This window comes from Narcine bancroftii, unplaced genomic scaffold, assembly GCF_036971445.1.
Source record: "Narcine bancroftii isolate sNarBan1 unplaced genomic scaffold, sNarBan1.hap1 Scaffold_589, whole genome shotgun sequence".
Taxonomy (NCBI): Eukaryota; Metazoa; Chordata; class Chondrichthyes; order Torpediniformes; family Narcinidae; genus Narcine; species Narcine bancroftii.
In genome coordinates this window covers 32,501-40,606 of record NW_027212120.1, presented here as the reverse complement: position 1 = coordinate 40,606, position 8,106 = coordinate 32,501, and positions in this window count along the sequence as shown.

Here is an 8,106-nt window from a genome sequence, read left to right as displayed (position 1 = left end):
TGATTTAATGAGCCATTCGCAGTTTCACTGTACCGTCCGTGTGTACTTACACATGCATGGCTTAATCTTTGAGACAAGCATATGCTACTGGCAGGATCAACCAGGTAGCTGAACCGCAAAGTTTAGCCGAGAGAAGAGGAGGAGGAAAGCAGGCGGCCCACCCACGCCCACCACACACGCTCGCTCTGTCTCGCCGCCTCTGCTTCGACAGCCGCACCAGGCCCACGGTCAGGACGGCCGGTAGACAGGCAGGAGCCCAGTGGTGCGGAGCAACCTCACGCCAGCATGGCCAGCGTAGAGGGAGGAGGTGGCGCGAGAGCCAACCCGCGGCGCACTCGGCCACGTCGGGATCAGCCACGACGCGTCAGGACTGCAAACCATTCATCTGGGGCAGGGCCATCACCGCGATCGCCGACCACCACACCCACCACCACACTCCCGAAGCGAACCCGACATCACAAGCAAGCGACGCCGAGGGACGAGAAGCAGCGCGACGAACCAAACAGGGAACCGGGCGAGGACCGTGCCCACACCTCAGCCACGCGTGCCAGGGTTGACGTTTGTACCATCTGAGGCCGCGGGATCAGTTGAGGCCCACCCAGTCGCACGTCCTGCGAAGGAACCAAGCAGTACTTGCCCACCTCAGCCACGCACGCCCAACGGTTTAGAAGTTTGGACCGATGAAGGCCGCGGGATCGGTTGAGGCTTACCTGGTGTAGCCCTTCCGTTCGAAGCAACTGAGCAGTGGATGCCCACCTCAGCCACGCGCGCCAGGGTTGACGTTTGTACCATCTGAGGCCGCGGGATCGGTTGAGGCTTGCCCGGTTAACCCTGCGTTCGAAGACGCCACCACCGCCGACGTGACGCCCGTCTATGATCAACGGGACCACGCAGGGGGAGAGGGTTGAGTAAAGTGAAGCGAGTGAGCGTACATTGGCAGCAGCCCCGTGCCGTCCAGGTGGCTCAAACAGACTGACACGGTCGTCGCGCTCACCGACGCAGAGAGACACGCGAGAGACCCCAGCGGCCTTCTGCACCTGCACACGCCTGTCCGCCCGCCGGCGTGGCAGCTTGCCCGCTCTCTGCACTCTGCCCAGCCCCGGTCGCCTGCCGAGGGGGATTGGAAAACGGCCGTGCACGTGGTCTCCCCTGCCGACCTAGGGAGCCCTGTGCCGGTTTCAGCTCGTGACACTTCTTTGGTGTGTGTGGTCAGACTCTTTTTCGCCTCCAGCTCGGCAGGCAGCGCACGCACCCTGGGCCCACGTACGCACCGGTCTGCCACCCTCGCGGGGTGCGAGGTTTGTTTGCTTGAGAAGCCCTCTCTCTTGGCCAGCGAGACCCCGGAGGTCATCTCGCCCCGTCCTTGGTTAGGCCATGATCCAACACCTGGAGCGTCCGGGCTCCGCAAACTCCCGAGGCCCACAGAGATTCGGCGGTGGGTGGAACGCCCTGAGGCCGGCCGAAGGAACCACCGCCGGGCGCACAAAGTACCTCCCTCCTCCCTGAGGTGCTCTGCCGCCAAACAAAACCCATGCAGGGGCTACTCCAAAGACGGATCTCCAGCCACAAGACCGTCAACTGCTGCGGAGGAAGATCCCAGTCACCCCCTCGTCTGAACCGTCAATTGCTGCGGAGAAGGTCTCTTCCCAAACTGGTGGGGGGGATAAAAGCCCTGGTCGTGTTCCCTCTGAGCAGTTAGGGGTAACCGACAGAGGGCCGCGTGGTGGAGTCTGTCCCAAGCCTGAAACACCAGCGTCTCCGCTGGGCCGCCGGGCCTCTCCATACGGCACGAACACGACAAGCACGATCGATCCAGGAACGACGATTTCAGGACAACTCAGACGAATGAGAGCATGGTATATTTTAGCCCGAAGCCTCGCCCTTCTTTCATAGCTTCCGAGCATGTACACTTGGCCCTTCTTGCCCAAACTCTTGACGGTGCTGCCTTCCCGTCTATTTTAGTGCCTTCAACCTTAAGTATTATATTGCCTTCGAGCCCATTGTGGCACCACTTAAGGACAATGCACGAAGTGACCAACATACCAAAACTTTTTCTAAGTGTCTCTGAAAAACGTGTTCCCGAAAATCTCCGGGCACTCCGCCAATCCCCCCGTACAGAAAATGCAATTTTCGATTCGGCGGGGTAGCTCGCGGAGGGTCGACCGCGGATGCTGCATCTCAGCCCGGGTTCACGTCGAAAATCGGACCCTCATCAGAGCCTCCAGCGGCAACTCGTGAACCATGACCGGGAGTGCCCGTACCAGAAATGCAAATGCGACGTCGGCGGGCGACCGCGCGGAGGTCCCACCGGCCGAAGTCTCGTGAGGCCGGCCTGAGCCATCCGATGTTAACTTCATGGACTTCCGTGGGGAACTTGTTAACTGGCGGGCTGGCAGGAGCAAGCCATTGCCAAGCGGGCCGACTGTCGGAAGCATGACCGTCAGTTGAGCACTGTGGCCGGTAAGACACCCTTGAATCCGATACGATCGGGACTTCCGCGACCGGACTTAGGTTTCTTTTAGGACTTTGCCATTCTTGCGGGGAAAAGGGAAACACCGGAGCTCCCCGAGTTCACGAGCCGACCAAGAAGAGGTGCCACGGGGCTCCCACGAAGCGGTCGTGGTCGGCCCCTGGCCACCGGTCACCGGTCACCGAGTTCAAAACACGGCCCCTGTAATCTCCGGAGAGTCCGCCAATCCCCCCGTGCAGAAATTGCAAGTTGATGATCGGCGGATCGGACTCCGGAGGTCCTACCGAAAAGGGAGCGACCTGGTCGGCCGCTCGCCGCGGATCCTACCCCATCGGACTTCCGGGCAACCCAGAATCTCAAACCGGCGGAGGGCAAATCGTTCAGCAGAGTGCCAAGCCTCCACTGGCGGCAAGGGCCCCTCTCTGCCCCGCCGGAGGGGAGAGGGCAGACACCGGAGCTCCCCCGAATCGGTCGTAGTCGGCCCCTGGCCACCGGTCACCGAGTTCAAAACACGGCACCTGAAATCTCCGGAGAGTCCGCCAATCCCCCCGTGCAGAAAATGCAAGTTGATGATCGGCGGCTCGGGATCCGGAGGTCCTACCGAAAAGGGAGCGACCTGGTCGGCCGCACGCCGCGGATCCGACCCCATCGGACTTCCGGGCAACCCAGAATCTCAAGCCGGCGGAGGGCAAATCGTTCAGCAGAGTGCCAAGCCTCCACTTGCGGCAAGGGCCACTCTCTGCCCCGCCGGAGGGGAGAGGGCAGACACCGGAGCTCCCCCGAATCGGTCGTAGTCGGCCCCTGGCCAACGGTCACCGAGTTCAAAACACGGCACCTGAAATCTCCGGAGAGTCCGCCAATCCCCCCGTGCAGAAAATGCAAGTTGATGATCGGCGGCTCTGGATCCGGAGGTCCTACCGAAAAGGGAGCGACCTGGTCGGCCGCACGCCGCGGATCCAACCCCATCCGACTTCCGGGCAACCCAGAATCTCAACCGGGCGGAGGGCAAATCGTTCAGCTGAGTGCCAAGACTCAACTGGCGGCGAGGCTGACTCTCTGACCTAACGGCAGGGAGAGGGCAGACACCGCAGCTCTCCCGAAGCGGTCGTGGTCGGCCCCTGGCCACCGGTCACCGAGTTCAAAACACGGCACCTGAAATCTCCGGAGAGTCCGCCAATCCCCCCGTGCAGAAAATGCAAGTTGATGATCGGCGGCACGGGCTCCGGAAGTCCTACCGAAAAGGGAGCGACCTGGTCGGCCGAACTCCGTGGATCCGACCCCATACGACTTCCAGTCTCTTCGTTAATAACCATACCGGACAACTCGTAAACCAAACTCAGCTACGAACGGCAATTAGTTAAGCAGAAGGGCCGAGCAACTCGTCAACCAAACGGACGTGGGGAAACTCGTGAACCAAGCAGACGTGGGGCAACTCGTGAACCAGACGGCCAGGGAACTCGTCAATCAAGCTTTCCTGGAGCAATTCGTAAACCAAGCTGACCTACGAACGGCAATTAGTTAAGCAGAAGGGCCGGGCAACTCGTCAACCAAACGGACGTGGGGCAACTCGTGAAGCAAGCAGACGTGGGGCAACTCGTGAACCAGACGGCCAGGGAACTCGTGAATCAAGCTTTCGTGGAGCAACTCGTAAACCAAGCTAACCTACGAACGGCAATGCACCAGAAGGACTGGGCAACTCATGAACCAAATGGACGTGGGGCAATTCGTGAACCAGGCAGACGTGGGGCAACTCGTGAACCAGACGGACAGGCAACTCGTGAATCAAGCTTTCGTGGGGCAACCCGTAAACCAAGCTGACCTACGAACGGCAATTAGTTAAGCAGAAGTGCCGGGCAACTCGTCAACCAAACGGACGTAGGGCAACTCGTGAACCAAGCAGACGTGGGGCAACTCGTGAACCAGACGGCCAGGGAACTCGTGAATCAAGCTTTCGTGGAGCAACTCGTAAACCAAGCTAACCTACGAACGGCAATGCACCAGAAGGGACTGGGCAACTCATGAACCAAATGGACGTGTGGCAATTCGAAAACCAAGCAGACGTGCGGCAACTCGTGAACCAAGCAGACGTGGGGCAACTCGTGGACCAAGCTGACCTACGAACGGCAATTAGTTAAGCAGAAGTGCCGGGCAACTCGTCAACCAAATGGACGTGGAGCAATTAGTGAAGCAAGCAGACCTGTGGCAACTCGTCAACCAGACGGCCAGGGAACTCGTGAATCAAGCTTTCGTGGAGCAACTCGTAAACCAAGCTGACGTACGAACGTCAATTCACCAGAAGGACTGGGCAACTCATGAACCAAATGGACGTGTGGCAATTCGAAAACCAAGCAGACGTGCGGCAACTCGTGAACCAAGCAGACGTGGGGCAACTCGTGAACCAGTCAGACAGGCAACTCGTGAACCAAGCAGACGTGGGGCAACTCGTGAACCAGACGGCCAGGGAACTCGTCAATCAAGCTTTCGTGGAGCAATTCGTAAACCAAGCTGACCTACGAACGGCAATTAGTTAAGCAGAAGGGCCGGGCAACTCGTCAACCAAATGGACGTGGGGCAATTCGTGAACCAAGCAGACGTGGGGCAACTCGTGAACCAGTCAGACAGGCAACTCGTGAACCAAGCAGACGTGGGGCAACTCGTGAACCAGACGGCCAGGGAACTCGTGAATCAAGCTTTCCTGGAGCAATTCGTAAACCAAGCTGACGTACGAACGGCAATGCACCTGAAGGACTGGGCAACTCATGAACCAAATGGACGTGGGGCAATTCGTGAACCAGGCAGACGTGGGGCAACTCGTGAACCAGACGGACAGGCAACTCGTGAATCAAGCTTTCGTGGAGCAACTCGTAAACCAAGCTAACCTACGAACGGCAATGCACCAGAAGGACTGGGCAACTCATGAACCAAACGGACGTGGGGCAATTCGTGAACCAGGCAGACGTGGGGCAACTCGTGAACCAGACGGACAGGCAACTCGTGCATCAAGCTTTCGTGGGGCAACCCGTAAACCAAGCTGACCTACGAACGGCAATTAGTTAAGCAGAAGTGCCGGGCAACTCGTCAACCAAACGGACGTGGGGCAACTCGTGAAGCAAGCAGACGTGGGGCAACTCGTGAACCAGACGGCCAGGGAACTCGTGAATCAAGCTTTCGTGGAGCAACTCGTAAACCAAGCTAACCTACGAACGGCAATGCACCAGAAGGACTGGGCAACTCATGAACCAAACGGACGTGGGGCAATTCGTGAACCAGGCAGACGTGGGGCAACTCGTGAACCAGACGGACAGGCAACTCGTGCGTCAAGCTTTCGTGGGGCAACCCGTAAACCAAGCTGACCTACGAACGGCAATTAGTTAAGCAGAAGTGCCGGGCAACTCGTCAACCAAACGGACGTGGGGCAACTCGTGAAGCAAGCAGACGTGGGGCAACTCGTGAACCAGACGGCCAGGGAACTCGTGAATCAAGCTTTCGTGGAGCAACTCGTAAACCAAGCTAACCTACGAACGGCAATGCAGCAGAAGGACTGGGCAACTCATGAACCAAACGGACGTGGGGCAATTCGTGAACCAGGCAGACGTGGGGCAACTCGTGAACCAGACGGACAGGCAACTCGTGCATCAAGCTTTCGTGGGGCAACCCGTAAACCAAGCTGACCTACGAACGGCAATTAGTTAAGCAGAAGTGCCGGGCAACTCGTCAACCAAATGGACGTGGAGCAATTAGTGAAGCAAGCAGACCTGTGGCAACTCGTGAACCAGACGGCCAGGGAACTCGTGAATCAAGCTTTCGTGGAGCAACTCGTAAACCAAGCTGACCTACGAACGGCAATGCACCAGAAGGACTGGGCAACTCATGAACCAAACGGACGTGGGGCAATTCGTGAACCAGGCAGACCTGGGGCAACTCGTGAACCAGTCGGACAGGCAACTCGTGAACCAAGCAGACGTGGGGCAACTCGTGAACCAGACGGCCAGGGAACTCGTCAATCAAGCTTTCCTGGAGCAATTCGTAAACCAAGCTGACCTACGAACGGCAATTAGTTAAGCAGAAGGGCCGGGCAACTCGTCAACCAAATGGACGTGGGGCAATTCGTGAACCAAGCAGACGTGGGGCAACTCGTGAACCAGACGGCCAGGGAACTCGTGAATCAAGCTTTCGTGGAGCAACTCGTAAACCAAGCTGACGTACGAACGGCAATTCACCAGAAGGACTGGGCAACTCATGAACCAAATGGACGTGGGGCAATTCGTGAACCAGGCAGACGTGGGGCAACTCGTGAACCAGACGGACAGGCAACTCGTGAATCAAGCTTTCGTGGGGCAACTCGTAAACCAAGCTGACCTACGAACGGCAATTAGTTAAGCAGAAGTGCCGGGCAACTCGTCAACCAAATGGACGTGGAGCAATTAGTGAAGCAAGCAGACGTGGGGCAACTCGTGAACCAGACGGCCAGGGAACTCGTGAATCAAGCTTTCGTGGAGTAACTCGTAAACCAAGCTGACCTACGAACGGCAATGCACCAGAAGGACTGGGCAACTCATGAACCAAACGGACGTGGGGCAATTCGTGAACCAGGCAGACGTGGGGCAACTCGTGAACCAGACGGACAGGCAACTCGTGAGTCAAGCTTTCGTGGGGCAACCCGTAAACCAAGCTGACCTACGAACGGCAATTAGTTAAGCAGAAGTGCCGGGCAACTCGTCAACCAAATGGACGTGGAGCAATTAGTGAAGCAAGCAGACCTGGGGCAACTCGTGAACCAGACGGCCAGGGAACTCGTGAATCAAGCTTTCGTGGAGCAACTCGTAAACCAAGCTGACCTACGAACGGCAATTAGTTAAGCAGAAGGGCCGGGCAACTCGTCAACCAAACGAACGTGGGGCAACTCGTGAACCAAGCAGACGTGGGGCAACTCGTGAACCAGACGGCCAGGGAACTCGTGAATCAAGCTTTCCTGGAGCAATTCGTAAACCAAGCTGACGTACGAACGGCAATGCACCTGAAGGACTGGGCAACTCATGAACCAAATGGACGTGGGGCAATTCGTGAACCAGGCAGACGTGGGGCAACTCGTGAACCAGACGGACAGGCAACTCGTGAATCAAGCTTTCGTGGAGCAACTCGTAAACCAAGCTAACCTACGAACGGCAATGCACCAGAAGGACTGGGCAACTCATGAACCAAACGGACGTGGGGCAATTCGTGAACCAGGCAGACGTGGGGCAACTCGTGAACCAGACGGACAGGCAACTCGTGCATCAAGCTTTCGTGGGGCAACCCGTAAACCAAGCTGACCTACGAACGGCAATTAGTTAAGCAGAAGTGCCGGGCAACTCGTCAACCAAACGGACGTGGGGCAACTCGTGAAGCAAGCAGACGTGGGGCAACTCGTGAACCAGACGGCCAGGGAACTCGTGAATCAAGCTTTCGTGGAGCAACTCGTAAACCAAGCTAACCTACGAACGGCAATGCACCAGAAGGACTGGGCAACTCATGAACCAAACGGACGTGGGGCAATTCGTGAACCAGGCAGACGTGGGGCAACTCGTGAACCAGACGGACAGGCAACTCGTGCATCAAGCTTTCGTGGGGCAACCCGTAAACCAAGCTGACCTACG